The 18697-nt window shown below is 41.0% G+C and overlaps 1 protein-coding gene and 1 long non-coding RNA gene across 3 annotated transcripts in view; one reads left to right on the top strand and one right to left on the bottom strand.

The window, feature by feature from the left end:
- Positions 1 to 18697, bottom strand: part of Fas2 (neural cell adhesion molecule fasciclin 2) — a 233999-nt gene that overhangs the window by 142388 nt on the left and 72914 nt on the right. The window lies entirely within an intron of this gene.
- The window catches only part of LOC143147695 (uncharacterized), a 43148-nt gene that overhangs the window by 13455 nt on the left and 10996 nt on the right, over positions 1 to 18697 (top strand). The window contains exon 2 of one of the 2 annotated variants that reach the window (XR_012992325.1): positions 15436 to 15770. This is a non-coding gene — a long non-coding RNA (uncharacterized LOC143147695). Of the gene's footprint in view, positions 1 to 15281; positions 15771 to 18697 lie in introns of those variants that run through there. The other variant, XR_012992324.1, reaches the window with a different exon arrangement.

The following is an 18697-nucleotide window of genomic DNA, read 5'->3' as shown; positions in this document are numbered from 1 at the left end:
AAATAAGTTACAACATCGTTTCAACTTCGAAAACAGTGAAAATTCAACCTCTTCGCGATCCGCGTAAAGCACCCACGTTGCCCCGCTAAAAACGAACACGAATAATCGAAACAATTACTGCCTCCACGTGAATGCTCGTATATTCGTCTCCATCGAGAAAAAAAAAACAAAAAAGGAAAAACAAGAAAAATAATAAAAAAATAGGATCGATCGATTCCCTCGAAATAATATTCGACGTTCGATCGAACGGCTATGAAATATTCCGGGCGGCGATTCGTTCGCGCGGTTTAATTTTCAAAAATATAAAATAAAAGCCACGCAGCCGCCCACTTGTTCGGTAGAACTACCCGGCCGCCAATGAAACGCGATAACGCGTACACCGTGAAATCTGATGTTACTCGAACCATCTGAATTCGTCCCCGTGTTTTTGCGCGCGTCGCGTCGCTCGACCGAAACTGCACGTCGGGATTAATAAATCGCCTCGGCTGCGGGCTGCACTTCTGGGTGGCGCATTGTTTCCATTTCGCAGTAATCGTGATTCATGCGTCCAGCTTTCGCGGACAAATCCGATCATATTCATCCGCGAAAACGGACGCGCGTCGCGCCATTCAGCCCGAAACGATTCAACGTTATTCCAAGCCTCGAAAACTTTTCACCTTCCCCCTCTACCCAACCATTGGCTCGGCCGGTTTCCGCGATTCGGTACGAGCTCCTTTGCCCGGAAACGGGGCGCAAGTTGGCCGGTAATTAAGGACTGTTACCTTCACCTCCACGTCCCCCGTTTTCACCCCGCTCTAACCCACGAAGAGACGAGTCAGGGTTAACGAGGGTCGTCACGCTGTCAACCATCGATGGATTTTGCGGAGCGAGGTAAACTCTTGACCGGTTAATTTCAATAGAGTCGAGTGCATAAACGACTCAGTTTATCGAGTTTGACGGGGAAACCGCCTTTCCGCGGTCGATTCGACTTGGTTGATTTTCGCTACGCGGACGCGCGAACAAGATACACGTGGAGGAGTGTTTGGACGGTTGGGATGGGGGAAAATCTTGTTGGGGATATTTGAACGTTTTCACGGTGAATAAATAGTGGTTCGGGGGAGTTTCGGAGTGGGTGTGGTGGAAGTTTTCTTGTAATCAGATACTCCAAGTTTTGGGCAATTCGAATTTTCGGGGAATGTTATGTAAATATTATTTAGGTACTTTACCATTCCAATTTTGTTGAGATATTCGAGTGTTCGAATTCTGTTCAGATACTCGAGTATTTGAATACTGTTCAGATACTCGAATATTTGAATACTGTTCAGATACTCGAATATTTGAATACTGTTCAGATACTCGAATATTTGAATACTGTTCAGATACTCGAATATTTGAATACTGTTCAGATATTCGAATATTTGAATACTGTTCAGATACTCGAATATTTGAATACTGTTCAGATACTCGAATATTTGAATACTGTTCAGATACTCGAATATTTGAATACTGTTTAGATACTCGAGTGTTCCAATGCTGTTCAGATACTCGAGTATTTGAATACTGTTCAGATACTCGAGTATTTGAATACTGTTCAGATACTCGAATATTTGAATACTGTTCAGATACTCGAATATTTGAATACTGTTCAGATACTCAAATATTTGAATACTGTTCAGATACTCGAATATTTGAATACTGTTCAGATACTCGAATATTTGAATACTGTTCAGATACTCGAATATTTGAATACTGTTCAGATACTCGAATATTTGAATACTGTTTAGATACTCGAGTGTTCCAATTCTGTTTAGATACTCAAATATTTGAATTCTGTTCAGATACTCGAATCTTCGAATACTGTTTAGATACTCGAGTGTTCCAATACTGTTCAGATACTGGAATATTTGAATACTGTTTAGATACTCGAGTGTTCCAATTCTGTTTAGATATTCGAGTGTTCCAATTCTGTTTAGATATTCGAGTGTTCCAATTCTGTTTAGATATTCGAGTGTTCCAATTCTGTTTAGATATTCGAGTGTTCCAATTCTGTTGAGATACTCGAGTATTTGAATTGTATTGAGATACTCTAGTATTTGAATTGTGTTGAGATACTCGAGTATTTGAATTGTGTTGAGATACTCGAGTATTTGAATTGTGTTAAGATACTCGAGTATTCGAATACTGTTCGGGCATTCGAATATTCGAACACTGTTTGTGCACTGGAGTATTCGAATACTATTTAGGCACTCGAGTATTCGAATACTGTTCAGACACTCAATCATTCGAATAACATCTCAAATACTTGATTATTCGAACACTATTCGAATACATTACAATTCGAAGACTATTCAAATACTAATTCAACGTCTTGGAAAATCTTACAAAACCGGTGACCCGTTTCTTTCCATAACAGCATCATTTCAATATTACGCTTCGGCGTTCTTCTACCAGCTCGCAGAACACGCACGAAGTCGACAGATCACGGAATCCATTTAATGAAATATTTTAAATTCAATGTTTCCCGTAACAAATTTCCCCGTTTAATTGGGCTCGTATTTTCGGATACGGGAACGTCACTTTAGTTCAACGAGAAAACAATTTTCCACTCGATCATTTTTGTCATTCGATCCCCGATCGAATAACTTCGTTTATTTCGCGTTCGTTCGATTAAAGATCCCGATCAAACATTTATAAAATTCATAACCCCGTACAAATGATATCGAACGACTCATGTTCGCCTCTACCCAATTACAGAACAGAAAAATTCCTAGTATCGCGTACACTGGTCAATACGATTATTCGCTCAACAGTTCGCTATAATATTCCCAGGAAAATCAATCCTACGGAGATTCAAGTTCGCCGAGATCCCTCGAGCGTTTCTCAAGACGTACCGGTCGTCTTATCCACAAAAGGAGACGGGAGGTTGCAAAACGAGATTTTGGGTAACACGAGCTTCTTCGATAACGCGAAACGATACCTTGTTTGAACCGTACGACCATCCACCCTCCCACCCACCCCCGTAAACATCGATCCCCCGGAGAAACTTCGTTGGCCTTCGCCTTCGAGAAAGATTAAACACATCGGCCCTCCGAAGTCGAGGTCCGTTTGAAAGACGCCGGAGAGACCTCCCACTCACCCCTCACTCACCCCCCACCCCTTCAATTTCAATCGGGGAAACTTCACCGTGAATCTACTCACTCTCTCTCGTTTAATTCTCTCTCTCTCTCTCTTTCTATCACGACGGATCAAATTGAACTCTGACCGACCGGCGACCCTTAATTTCCTGTTCGACTTCTTAATTGCATGCTCGCTGACGGAACGTGCACTTAGACCGGGCCCAACCACGATAACCCGGGGGTGGGGGGTTAAAGTTGGAGAAGGGAGGTTCTCCAATTTGAAAGGAAACTCTATACGCGAATACGGAGATCAAAGGACAAACGCATCTGTTCCGAAACGTTGAAAAAACTACCCCCGAAACCTCCCCCCAACCACTCTTGAATGTTTCCCGTGGACGTCAAACGATACGCGACCAGAGATACGATCCGGATGAAATATTTCCTGTCGGTTCGAGTTGGCTATTTAATTAGAAACTCTATCGAACGAGTCGCGATAAGGATCCGGTAATTACACGTACCCAGAAATTGTGTAACGAAGAGGAGTGGGGGGTGTGGGGGGCAGTTGGGGGAGATTGTAACGTGGAAGATGGGGATAAAGATCGAACGATCGGTGTATCCGTACGAACGAGGTATAAATCCTGGTATCGAGACCGATGTGGGGCAAGGATAATCGTTGGATACCTGGTCGATAATTTTATCGAGACGTTTGCACGCGAACGAGGGGGGGGGGGGGGGGGGCAGAACACGGTGAAGATGAAACAAGTCGAGCTACGAACGAAATTAACTTCTCAAATGTCAATTCCGTGTTCGTTTAATTGAACTCGTTAGAATGCCTCGTAGACGGTTACGTGCGTTCATTTCCTGACGATTGCATCACGTCCGATGCCGATGCCGAGCTGAGCCGAAACTGCATTGTCGTGGGATTTGCGTTGGGCGTTAATCCTTTCAAGGACGTATTATTTAAGGAGAGTCAAGGTCGCGTTGCCTCGAATTTCAAGCGCGTTGAAAAAATTCAATTTTTTACCCATCCATTCGCAATTCTGGTCGTTATTGCTGTGACGGGGTATTTGAAAGTGAGGTTAGGAGTAGAATGTACTGTGACGAGTTGAGAAGATTACCTATGGGAGGAATCGAGAATCGTACTGGATCGTTTTCATGGGATTTCGATGGAAAAAATTACTGGACCTTGTTCGTATTGGTTTTATACGCAGTATTGAGTTCACTTTAATCCAGAAGTCATTTCTTCAGTTGCCAACAGTACATTTTGAGACACTTTTAAATTGTAGGTATTACTGCTTCGGTTAATGATACATTACGGTTGAAAGTAAGTGCAAGACGAGACGTGATCCTTGAGTTTTTGTAAATTAAATTCTTCCATAGGACGTTTTGTCAACTGTGCACAGTACATTGACTGTATTTCGATCTCGAGATATCGCGTTTACTACGGGAAGATGGAAAGATGTCACGAAGGGTTGTGACTGAGCAAAATTGGCCCTTACGTTATTGTATTTCATGTATTATATTCTATGTGCAGTGATATAATTTAGAAGTCATTTTTCCAGCTCTCGACTATACCTATACCAATGTTTTTGAAGTTAAAGAGGTACAGAAGAAAATAATTTGCGTTGCCTTTTAGATTCGAGTGTTCTAAGGGGTAAATGTACAATCCCCAAGTAGGCGTGCTGGGGTCTAATAGCCCCCAACTGGAACATATGCTGCTACCTAATATAGATGGGCTCTTCTGTAATTAAATACACCGTTTACGGTGTACCTTCGAAACGAAGATAATTACAAAATAGCATTTGTTCCCAATTACAGCAAAACAAAAGACTACGTATGGATTAAGGAAAATTATCGTTATTCAGGTGGACCAACACCGTTTATTCCTACTATTTTCTGGAGACTATAGCTTTCAAAATGTCAGAAGAATATTTTAACGAAGTCGTGACACTTTTACTTATCGATCAAGAAAATTTATTTAATTATGAAAAAGTAAACGTACACATCTATGCTCAAAACATACAAATGGTGCATTGTCTGTCAATTTTCCCTTAAGGGAGGACACCCTGATTTTTCTTCTATTATTTTTATAAAGTTTAAAGTATGTGGAATGTTACGTCAAAAAGATATTTCGAAACTTGTTTTACGTTTTTCTCAAAACTATACTTTTCAACATGGCCCACACGAAACTACACATCCGATTTACTTGAAATTTTATAGAAATGTTCTGTATAGAGTATTCTACCATGCAGCGTAAGATTTTTTGAATATGTTGATTATTTAATTTTTTATAAACGTTTAAAGTCATTTTTTGTGGATTCCTTCAAACTAGACTTTCTACAATTACTAAAATTTTCGAAAAATTGTACACTACATTTTAGACAATAGTCTCTAATTAATAAATCGACAACATTTTTTTATTTCAAACCTCCCACTTCTTGTCAACTGTGCCTAACAACAAACAGTGTTTCCCCAGAAGGGGTTCTGTGAATAATAAAAAACTTCGCCATTTTGTACGATTTTTACATCCCCAAAATTCTAAAACAAAACTGAAAGTTATAATAATACTCTCTGAAAAAGACCACATTTTTCATTTAGTAACTACTGGTAAGAAAAAATTCCCAAAATTCACCCATTTCTTGACATCTAGGTGTCCACTCTTGCCCAAATCGTGACACGAAATAACAGTCGTAAGTTTCCAATAAAGATCCATCCCCCATCGATACATCGCAGCGATACTTAATCCTCTCCGGAACGCTTAAAAGATGAACAAAGTTGCCTTTTCGAATCTCTCGAACGCGATTAACCAACGCGAGCGAAGCATCGAGATCGAATCGAAAGAAAACATTACGCGAACGTAACGTAGTTCGAACCACCGGTAGAATCAATCCGAGGCTGGTTCCACCCGGTAGGGTGTCCCCAAAGACACCGATCCCGAAAGATCAAAGACTCCCCGTGGAAGTAGTGACTCGCGGTGGAGGGTTTAATTAAAAAATTAGCTCCACCTTGGTGGAGGAGAGACGCGCGAGAGACGGGACCAGCTGGAAAGATAGCCGAGAGATTGGTGTAAACGACGGCCAAGGGCACTTTCATTTAAAACGAACTGTATCCAACCCCGTGGCCGGTATGGGACGCGACGCTAATCCAATTTGCGACCAGCCGTTCCTTTAATCCTTTGGCGCGCACAGCTTCTGGCGTAACCAAGTTTTTAAATTAAATTTTCAAGGCTCCCGCAAATCCAACCCCTCTCTCTCTGCCTCTCTACGTACATATCCCTCCGCGTCCAGGTCGGTTGTCGATTTCGACCATCGGTTTCCGCGCGTGACTCGATGTCCGGCCGAAAGACACGCTCGTCGCCCTCTCTCCGCTCAAACGGACACGTAGGTAGTAGTCGATTGATCGAGCCAACGTTGCGTATCGCTCGCCCGAGACAAGACACAATTAAGCCCCCGGTTTATGTACATGCAGATGCCAGGCCCGAGCCGATGGTGGAACCGTTCCGGGAACCGGGCGCGTAATTACCAACTACGAGCCAAGGGGGTCTTTGCTGGCAACTCGAAGCAAGATAGCGGCTGTAGACGAAGGTAGGGACACACGGCAGCCAGCAGTCTCTGGTAAACCAGCGTCGGGGAACTATTGCTCTAGCGCGCAAACTGGCTTTTAGACAGTACCTAAACTCGCGCAGAAACGACCACGGTAACTGACGCCAGTTCCCGTGGTAAATAAGTCGAGGGTACCCCAAGGGGGAGGGTTAGGTGTTCTACAGCCGTTTAGTACCACCGAGGACGTCTCAGGCGCGTCTTCGTTCCGTTTGACAATGCGAGCGTGGATTGGGGATAACGAGAAACCATCCGATCGAGGACTTTTACCAAACTCGATTAGAAGAATCTTCGATTGGGGAGAGGGTGTATTTGTGGAGATACTGATGGAAGTATACGTTCGATGGTAGATTCTTTTTAGCACGTGGATGAGTTGAAAGAGGGAACCTTGAGGATTTCGACGAAATTTGTTCGATCGAATATTTGGTAAATTTTTGACCTCTTTTATGGAAAGTACTACTCTCTCTACTCTCTTGGTAGAGACTGAGTATTGAAGAATGTTAGACGTGTGTTTTTTTTTTTTTAGAGAATTGTATTTATAGGGAGGGGGTGGTTACTGTCGAGGATGTGGATGAAATTTTCTGTTTAATTGAACACTTTGGAAAATTAAGATAGTAATACCGAGTACGAAATATGGTTGGTGTAATGGAAAATTGTGTCTGAATAAATTTTCGGCAAGTCGTACATGGCGCCTTTGTAAGAGATTAGATGTTTATTGTGTATTTTTGCTACAGTGGCGGTAATTATGTCTTGTATGAATGTTTTATATCTCCGTTACGAATTTTATCAAAATTGTTAGGTGGTTTTTAGAAACTGGTGGGAGCGGAGAAGTATTATATTTTTCTTTTTTTAAGTCACGATTCTCGGTATTCATTTTAAATATTTCATATCCTGGTTTCTCTCGACGTTTATGGTCTGGTGTTTCGCGTCTCGCCTAAACGTACGATATCTGAAGAAACGCACTCGGGAACTCCCCGGAATTCAAACCGGGGAGTTCCGTAGCAAACAAGGACGTTACTCACTCCGCTTCGTTGGTGGTCTTGCTTTTTTTTCCCTTGATATTTCTACCGCGCGAGGGCTACGTTTTTATGAGTAGACGCGTTTCATAAAGACTTCTATTCTTTTTAAGAGATTAGCGGTACAAGCTTGCGAACAAATATAAATTTTTCATAGAGTTTCGTGATGTCCAAATTGTTAGACAATTTACTGTAAAGTGTGGTTATTCTGAACTATAAGAACAGCTGACCTTAATTCCTGGTAATTAACGAATAATTATACCATAAAAAAAAGCATACATTTGCTGATATTAAACCTAACCTATAATGGTATAAAAAAATTAACATAACCCTAACATAGACCTAACCTATAATCGTATAGAAAGATAAGTGACGAAGAAAAGGAACATTGCAATAATTAAAAAGAAGAGTACAAAAAATAAACATAACCCTAACATAGACCTAACCTATAATCGTATACAAAGACGAGTGACGAAGAAAAGGAACATTGCAATAATTAAAAAGAAGAGTACAAAAAATAAACATAACCCTAACATAGATCTAACCTATAATCGTATAGAAATGCGAGCGACAAAGAAAATGAAAATTGGAATAATTAAAAAGAAGGGTACAAAAAATAAATAATACGAAAGTTATGAATATTGATGATTCACAAATGTGTGTAAAGAGAGTTAGATTAAGTGTAGAATGTACTTAACCTACAATAATAAAAAAAAACGAGAGATTCTTTTAATAAAAGAAATGTTCAAAGATAAGAAACAAGTTCAAGTGAACAAAGCACGAAAGTTGCGGGTGTTAATAATCCTCGAACAAGTGTGTGTTAAGGAAGCTAGGTTAGGTATAGAATGTACCTAACCTACAATCATATAAAGAGATTCTTATTAAGAGATTCTTTTAATAAAAAAAATATACAAAAATAAGAAACAAGTACAAGTGAACAAAGCACGAAAGTTACGGGCGTTAATAACCCTCGAACAAGTGTGTGTAAAAGAAGCTAGGTTAGGTGTAGAATGTACCTAACCTACAATAGTATAAAGAAACGAGAGATTCTTTTAATACAAAAAATATACAAAGATAAGAAACAAGTACAAGTGAACAAAGCACGAAAGTTACGGGCGTTAATAACCCTCGAGCAAGTGCGTGCAAAGGAAGCTAGGTTAGGTCTAGAATATGCAGGATCTTCGAGTTTTCGCAGTAATATTTCCCGTCCTGTGTTTTATTTAGCAAAGTTTAAATCGGGACCTTCAAAGAGAAACCACAGAAATCCCCGAGTAAGAGAACAAAATCGCGACAACCGTTCATTTCCAATTTACACATTCAAGGACACGTTTCCCGTGCCCCGCAAGACAACGAGTCTGCCCACCAGCTTTGCATTCCCCTTCGCAACGACAGTTATAATTCATCTTCCTTGGAACTTCGCTAACTTCGTTCATTATATCCGTTCGCCGGTACCTCCACAGTCTGTCCAGCTCGCATCATTTAATAAAACTTTTAATTCTCAATTTCCCAAGGTTCCTTCCATCCTTCTGTTTCATTGCCGGAAGCGACGTACGAGCAATTAAGAAGCATCGAAAAAGTCTGTTGCGCAGACTCAGGCCTCTGTTTCAAGCGCTAATTCGTCGAGAACGGAATTATGAAAATTTTTGTTCCTACGCTCGTGGTCATATTTGCACAAAGAATTCGCCTTTTCGTCTCCGAGTGCCGCGTAATATATTGCAGCGATAAAAAGGAACGACAGTCGGACTTATTAGCACGGTGGAAGTTCTGGAACCTGGATTTCTCGTTTCTCGGACGATGAATCTCACGATTGAACTGTTCAAGCTATTTGAAATGTAACTTTTCGTGCGTATAACAATTGAAAATTTCAGCGCGATAAAAGTACGATTCCTTGTTACACGACTGTTCCTTGATTCTCATTCGCGAGTCTTTCCTTGATCTCGTCCTGTAGGTGGTACAAGGGCTTTACGTTATTCTTGCCTTGAAAATTTTTCTCGATCGTGTAGAATTGTGTAATTCAAGCAAACTTACAACTTTACACGATTGTCTTTGACAACTTTTTCACAAGTGGTATAACAGCAGTACACGATTTTCGATCACAACTTTTTCCCAAGTGATACAACGGCTTTACGTTATTTTAACCTACAAAATTTGTTTTGAACAGTAATATAATTCAAGCAACTTTTTCATAAGTGGGATAACAGCAGTACACGATTCTTGATCGTAACTTTTTCTTAAGTGGTACAACGCCTTTATATTATACTCGCCTATAAAATTTTTCTCAATCGCGTAAAATGATGTAATTCAAGCAACTTTTCCACAAGTGGGATAACAGCAGTACACGATTCTCGATCAGAACTTTCTCCCAAGTGGTACAACGCCTTTATATTATACTCGCCTATAAAATTTTTCTCAATCGCGTAAAATGATGCAATTCAAGCAACTTTTCCACAAGTGGGATAACAGCAGTACACGATTCTCAATCACAACTTTCTCCCAAGTGGTACAACGGCTTTACGTTATTCTAGCCTACAAAATTTGTTTTGAATAGTAACATAATTCAAGCAACATTTTCATAGGTGGGATAACAGCAGAACACAATTCTCGATCACAACTTTCTCCCAAGTGGTACAACGGCTTTATATTATACTCGCCCACAAAATTTATCCTCGTCACATTACAATAACATAATTCAATTAAGTGAACAACGTTACACGATTTTCTCCTACAACGTTTTCATAAGTGGAACAACAGCATTAGACGATTCTCGCTTACAATGACTTTACGTTATTCTCGCCTACAAAATTTATCTTGAACACCTTAGAGTAGCATAATTCAAACAACTTTTTCATAAGTGGGATAACAGCAGTACACGATTCTCTCTCACAACTTTCTCCCAAGTGGTACAACGGCTTTATATTACACTCGCCTATAAAATTTATCCTCACGACGTTACAATGACATAATTCAATCAAGCGAACAACTTTACACAATTTCCTCCTACAATATTTTCATAACTGAAACAACACCATTAGACGATTCTCTCTCACAACTTACTCCCAAGTGGTACAACGGCTTTATATTACACTCGCCTATAAAATTTATCCTCACGACGTTACAATGACATAATTCAATCAAGCGAACAACTTTACACAATTTCCTCCTACAATATTTTCATAACTGAAACAACACCATTAGACGATTCTCTCTCACAACTTACTCCCAAGTGGTACAACGGCTTTATATTACACTCGCCTATAAAATTTATCCTCACGACGTTACAATGACATAATTCAATCAAGCGAACAACTATACACGATTTTCTCCTACATCGTGATTTCCACATAAGTGGAAGAACAGCATTAGACGATTCCCACTTACAAGTTTCTCGTAAGCGATACAAAGGCTTTACGCGATTCTCCTAATCAAAATGTCTCCCCGTTGCGTCACACACGTATCGTCTGCGAAAACAATCCGACGATACTCTCGCTGGCAACTACTACCCCGATATCGTTCCCGTACCGCGAGAAAGGCTTAAGCCGGCGATGAATGCTGCTACACCAACGTTCGCCGAAAGAACTTCGATCGCGATAGAAGCCCCGAACCCGTGCGAGTCCAAGTGCATCTCGAGTCTCGAGATACGTACTCACCGTGGATTCGAACTTGCGGAATCTCGCACGAGCTCGAAAGTGTTCCCCCCCGGCCACGTGTTCCACTTGTTTGAAAATACACCCCATTGTTCCCGGGACGATCTCCGGGCGTTATCCCCGGTGTACGGGACGCAAAGCGACCACGCCGGCCAATTGATCACGCGATCTTCCGCGAGCGTACCGCCCCTCGTAGACAGGGTGGTTGACGGAGCAAAAATCAACGGCGTCGAACACCCTGAAGATTCTGGCAACAGTTGTCCTCCCACTAGAATCGGGGAGGCTCGAAGAAAGGGTTGAAAGAAAAGCCTTTTCGCCGCTAGTGGACGAAAACGCGCGTAACGCGCCCGGTGGTGGCGCTAGATCCCCTCACCCCTCCGAGTAGAGACACTAGAGCGAAAGCAAAAAAAAAAAAAAAAGAAAAACCTACAAGTGGAAACGTAATACAGCGGCTTTGTGTCTGCGGCACTCAGACTGTCGCCAGAAATCCTCCCTATCTTCTTCCCGGTGTCGTGTCCTCGCCTCGTCTGTCGTCCGAACGCTTCACGGACCACCCTCTTCGTTCATCTCGCGCACGCACCGGTCCTCTCGGTCTTCCTTTCCGGTTCCCCGACAACAATGACACTATAGAAAACCGCGAGGGATAATACGAGGCGGTACGCAAGACCCCTAGACAAAATCGATTTCACCCTTGGCCATGCCCATAGTCAGGGGACGCTGCCCCAACCCCCCTCGTCCTCTACTCTTCCAACGCGCCCTCTTCGACGCATCACCTTTGATTCAGCGAAATTCGAGACGTCTTTCCACGCCACTCCGCCATTGTTTCACGTGGGAAGGAGGAGAGGGAGGGGAGTTTATCGAGAAATTCGAAACGACGCCGCAACCCCCCTCCAACTCCCTCTCTCTTTCTCTTGCTCTTCTACCACGTGCACGACAACCCTGAGAGAAACCACCGTTCCTTTTTCTTCCCCCTCGGTTGTTACCCTCCTTCATCCCTTTCTGTCTATTCCACGCTCGTTCTCTCTTTCTCGACGTTTTCCTGTCACGTCAGCTCCCTACCCGCGGGCCATCCCCCAACCTTTTTCCACCCCTTCGTTTCGAGGCTTTCTTCACCGTGTCCTGAACGAGGAAGTAGGTCGATCCTTGGAACGATACACCGATATCGAATGTCGACCGACGGTATTCGATGAAAATTCTTTTCTTCGCTTCTTTTTTGCTTTCTCCTCGCCCTTTTCGTCGTGGAAACTCGGAGGGGGTTCCGAGTGCGTCGATATCGCTTCGAAACCGCGAGAAACGGGCCGATACTACCCCGGCTCCAAGAGCCGCATCGTGTATTTTTCCACCGGTGGCGACGCGAGCGATTTTCTTTGCCTTTTTTCTTCTTTTTTTTTTTTTTTTTTTTTTCATCGCCTCACGTTTCCTTCTGGGACACGAGAGGCGGGCAGATGTCGCGGAAGTTGTGTGTATCGCCGCGATCGGAAGTCGATTTAGCGACACGCGGTTGCGAGAGCCGGTGCATCCGTGGTGAACCGTCCTCGCTCACGGTGCCGTGGGTTTTATGTAAACAGCTACCAAAGAGAGAGATAGAGATAGAGAGAGAGTAAAGAGAACAGCGTGTCGACTTCCCTTCGACGTTGAGCGATTTTGGATTTTATTTTATTTACCCTGTGGAACTCTCTCCTCGGTGAATACATTTCTCGTATTTTGCATGCGCGAAGTGCCTCCGAGACTTTCGCTGGGAATTGTTTCGACCGATTCGAATATAATTCAACGGCTCGGGGAATTGCGCTTCTCGACAGAGTGAATATCTTTCGAAAGGAATCGAATTAGAGGTAAACTTAGACACTGATTTTCGAAGATTGTTTGAATTGTTTCTGATGTAGTGGAAGATGTATACTGGATTCTTGGAATTGATCTTTTTTTTTATTCTGGAGAAAAGAAAGTAGAGGAGTGTTTATTAAAAATTTCTGAAGTGGATTCCTGAGAATGATCTTCTCTTTGGAGAGAAAGAAATAAAGAGAAATAAAATTAGAATTTTTTTAGTCACATTAAGAGCTGGGTAGATCTTAAGGAACAGTAGAAGATTGAGTATTATTTTACATTAGGTTGTCAAAGTTGACAAAGTCATTCCGTTCCTTTTTTTTTTTTTTTTGTGAAAATGAAACACAATTTTTTTAGAGTGAATAAACATTTTACATTTTATTAAATTATATATTCCCCATTTTGGAAAACGAAATGACTCTCCGAACAACCCGATAAAAATAGTATAGACGTTATTCAGGAATGTGAAATATGATTTGAATGTGAATACTTTTCTCTTGTTCTGAAGTACTCATCCTGAGTCGACGCATAGTTACGATTTAATTGGAGCATTCCATCTAACTAATTATGAATTTTATTTATTACGATTCGAAGAATACAGGCTACGTATCTACATTCGTAAGATACTCTTTTCGTTTCGTTCGAGTACCGACACATGTTCAACACTTCGCTAAACGCTTGAGTTACGCACGATTAACATTTTCCTGACCACTCGAGTTACGCCTGAGTAAGCCTCGGATACCGCACTTTTTTCGTGAAACGCGCGAAATAACACGGCTGAACTTGAACTCCGGTAACTCCAATGGTATGGAGACTGATGCAATGCCATTTGAAACACTCGCCGCGCTGCTCTAGAAACGTTCAAGGGCAAAGTTTCTTCGAATTGTTTATTGTACCTTTATACATTAAAGAATTGTAGAATTGTATATTGCTCTTTTATACATTTCGTAGAATTGTATATTGTTCTTTTATACATTTCGTAGAATTGTATATTGTTCTTTTATACATTTCGTAGAATTTTATATTGTTCTTTTATACATTTCGTAGAATTGTATATGGTTCTTTTATACATTTTGTAGAATTGTATATTGTTCTTTTATACATTTCATAGAATTGTATATTGTTCTTTTATACATTTCGTAGAATTTTATGTTGTTCTTTTATACATTCCGTAGAATTATACATTATAATTTTGACCCCAGGTAGTTATAAGAATGCGAAATTGTTACTATATTTCAATTGTGAAAAAGACTCCTTTGAGCGAACAAGAACTAGCAGGAACACTTGAAAAAGTATTTCACTAATTTTTCGAATAGTAATATTCGACTACTCGAATAATGATACTCAAATACTCGACTATTCGAATAATGATACTCAAATACTCGACTATCCGAATATTGACACTCAAATACTCGACTATCCGAATATTGACACTCAAATACTCGACTATTCGAATAATGATACTCAAATACTCGACTATTCGAATAATGATACTCAAATACTTCGACTATTCGAACACTGACATTCAAATACTCGACTATTCGAACACTGGCACTCAAATACTCGACTATTCGAACACTGACATTGAAATACGCGACTATTCGAATAATGATACTCAAATACTTCGACTATTCGAATACTGATGCTCAAATACTCGACTATTCGAATAATGATACTCAAATACTCAACTATTCGAATCATGATACTCAAATACTCGACTACTCAAATACTGAAATTCATATACTCGACTATTCGAACACTGACATTCAAATACTCGACTACTCGAACACTGAAATTCAAATACTCGACTATTCGAACACTGACATTCAAATACTCGACTACTCGAACACTGAAATTCAAATACTCGACTATTCGAACACTGACATTCAAATACTCGACTACTCGAACACTGAAATTCAAATACTCGACTACTCGAAGACTGACATTCAAATACTCGGCTACTCGAACACTGACATCCAAATACTCGACTATTCGAATAGTGATACTCAAATACTCGACTATTCGAATAATAATACTCAAATACTCAACTACTCGAACACTGACTACTCAAATACATATTAAAAGTTCACCCATAATACTCAAACACCTTCAAAATCTTCAAACATTCTCCACCAAACTCCCAAGAAGACTAAATATCACCGCACGAGCGATACACTCGATCCGAAACGTGTCATCCTACGCGACCAATCTCTCTACCCAACACCAACTCTCTACCAACATCTCGTGTCTTTGATTCCAGACGGTACAGACTTAAAAAAAGAAAACCCCGCCGCTCCACACCACCGCTTCTCGTCTACTCGCATTCGACGAAGAACCGTCCACCGCGTCGAATCCGACAACGCACGAGAAAAACCTCCTCGGCGGCTATTCTCGCGACGGGGGCAGTTGCACGAACATCGATAAAAAAAAAAATTAAAAAAAAGAGGAGAGACGAACAAGCCAGAGTACATCGGTGCGGCTTCAGGGTTCCGTGTCGACGCCGCTTCGCACGGATTCTCGCGCATCAATGGTCTAAGCTCTGTCGGAGGTCATTACCTCGCGATGGAATTCAGTGTCACCGAGAGAGAATGAGAGGTAGATAGATAGATAGATAGATAGATAGATAGATAGATAGAGAAAGAGAGAGATAGAGAGAGAGAGAGATCATACCTACTCGCGGGCCAACCTGGTACGTACCTAAAGCTTTCGTCATCGTGAATCGATGCGCCTACGCGATGACACCTCACAATGGACCAACGAGAATAACGTTCGCGTAACAACGGATCGACGTGCACCTTGGAAACAGACGTGTTATGCTATAGTCCCGTGTCAAGCACCAATTGGAAATGCAGTTTCGATGGAGTCCCCGGTTGTATGCACGAGCCGCTCGCGGGTGTATGCAGCGTGCAACGGGGGAGGGTTGAAACGAAAGTTACCCTGGATTGTTGCCTAACTGGTTTCATAGGAACTAGTTTGCGCAAGATAGAACACACTGGACGACCGAGTAATTAATCGTTATAACGCGCCTGTTCGCGCGAACGCGATTTTCCCCCCGTTGCGTTTCTGTGTGTGGTTTTTTCTTTCTTCTTTTTTGATCGAAGGTTTATTTTTCTTCTTTTTTTCTTTTCTTCCTCCATTCCATTTTGCTTCTTAATCCTCGCACACCGGTGTACTTAAATCTACCGCGAACCGGGTAATTAGCGAAGAATTTTACGACTCGGGCTCGCAAACCGTGAAACAACAACCAGGCGCGGTGGAATAATTACGTTCGATACAGGCGCGAAAATTAAGCAATTCTAACGCGAGTTCCTCGGGGCACATTTTTTTTTTACAGAGTTTGTACGGTTTCTTTTTTTTTTAAAAGCTTCTTTTAGGTGTAGTTTCAGTTTTCAATTTTCAAATACACGTTCTGGAGAATTTAACGAATATTGTAAAGAGGGGTCGATATGGAACGCTTTAAAATCGATGGATTTTTTATCTTCGAGAGTGTTTTATATATTTTTGGATAAACACTTTAATCGAGGGATTTTTTATTCTCGTGGAAAGATATTTCTATTCGGTTTGTAAATGTTATAGAGAATGCGGAAATGGCGTGCACGAGCGGTAGTATTTTTATATTTGTTTAGAGGAGATTCACCGTGGAAGGAAAAGCTGCGCGAGTGTGTTTAAACGATTGTTGTTCTGTTTACTTACTCGTTGAAAGAATCACAGGATCTTCCTGACGGAGATGGTTAAAAGTTAAAGTTTCTTACCTGCAACACACAGAAAAAAGTATTAGAATTTCAAAAATGTACAAAGTTATCTTAGGAAATAAAATCTATAGCTTTCCAAACTATTTAACATCTAAAATAATATTCAGTAATATTTCAAATTTAAATCTTCGCGTAAATAGTTGGAAGTGCTGATCGAAGTTGATCGAAGTTGATCGAAAAAATTGAATATAAAAATTAAACGTAACTTTAAATTGTGCAAGTCGAAAATTGGACATTTCTGTAATAAATAATCTGGAAACTCTATGTAAAATTCACAGACAAGTCGATGATCGAGAATAGTGGAAAAGTTGTTTGTTTTCATTTCGAGTGTTTTAAAACGTGATTTTTGTATCGTTCTTCGCATCGTCGATTCGATTACACTTTTGTTTTCACCGCATTATAGATTCGCTCCAATAATCCGGCAGCCCGAAGTCCCGAGCATGCCAGATTATTGGAATCCTACTGTATTATTTTGTACTCCATCACACAAGAGACAAAGGGTGCCCATAGTTGGTTCAACGTGTCGCGGGATATAATCGAAACATCCACGCACGAAAGAGAGCCAGTGACCACAACTATTGGCTGCAACAAGTTATCGAACACTGGTCATTTGTTGATCGCACGGTGGTTCGCATCGTTTCGTGCAACGCGTCGAAATATCGTAATCTGCAATTTCATTCAGTTCGTACTTTTTAAATCTCTTGTTCTCGTCTATATCTAATAATTTTACAATACGATAATATACATAGAAATGCAACAATTGTAGCCAGGTGTGTTTACTTACACCCTGTGAGTCGATTCGTGGAAGGAACTGATTAAAAATTTGTTTCTTTTTTTCAAATCACCTTCGTAAATAAGAACAAAATACAGAAAATCTGTGAGATTCAATACTGAATGCATCCAACTGCAATATGCATGTACCTACCTCGAAGGGGTTCTCGAAATCAATTTTTCAACAAGTCTTGTGTAAGGATCCACTGCTCCCGAAGTTTAAAGCGAAAATACCGACCAACCCTTGCTGTGGGTCTCCGAACCTAAAATTGCGTCAACCACGGTGTATCAATATTCCATTGGACCCTACCTACTCGAGTTCGGGACCACTGAAATTCAACCCAGATCAAAGGACGAACTAATGCGTCTTCGAGACATTGTCTGCATTTCTGTTCGTACCATGGTTCTTGTATCTTTTTCGTCGATGCTCGTCTTTGTTACGAATAAGTTTGTTACGTAGCAAACACGGAAATGCAAAAAGAATATTTGTAGCAATAATAATTGCAATTGCAAGTCTCGCACAGACAATGTTACAGTGTCCACTGATCGTGTGTGTTCTCTCTAGACACTAGTCACGTGTGTTAAACTATACAAGACGATTCAGAAATACACGTTCTTACTCTAGAAAACGACTCTAGAAGACGACTCTAGAAAACGACTGTAGAAAACGACTGTAGAAAACGACTCTAGAAAACGACTCTAGAAAACGACTCTAGAAAACGACTCTAGAAAACGACTCTAGAAAACGACTCTAGAAAACGACTCTAGAAAACGACTCTAGAAAACGACTCTAGAAGACGACTCTAGAAGACGACTCTAGAAGACGACCCTAAAAGACGACTCTAGAAGACGACTCTAGAAGACGACTCTAGAAGACGACTCTAGAAGACGACTCTAGAAGACGACTCTAGAAGACGACTCTAGAAGACGACCCTAGAAAACGACTCTAGAAAACGACTCTAGAAGACGACTCTAGAAAACGACTCTAGAAGACGACTC

This window comes from Ptiloglossa arizonensis, chromosome 1 (assembly GCF_051014685.1).
Source record: "Ptiloglossa arizonensis isolate GNS036 chromosome 1, iyPtiAriz1_principal, whole genome shotgun sequence".
Lineage (NCBI taxonomy): Eukaryota > Metazoa > Arthropoda > Insecta > Hymenoptera > Colletidae > Ptiloglossa > Ptiloglossa arizonensis.
Note: the sequence above shows the minus strand (reverse complement) of the source record. Positions and strands in the feature narration are given on the sequence as shown.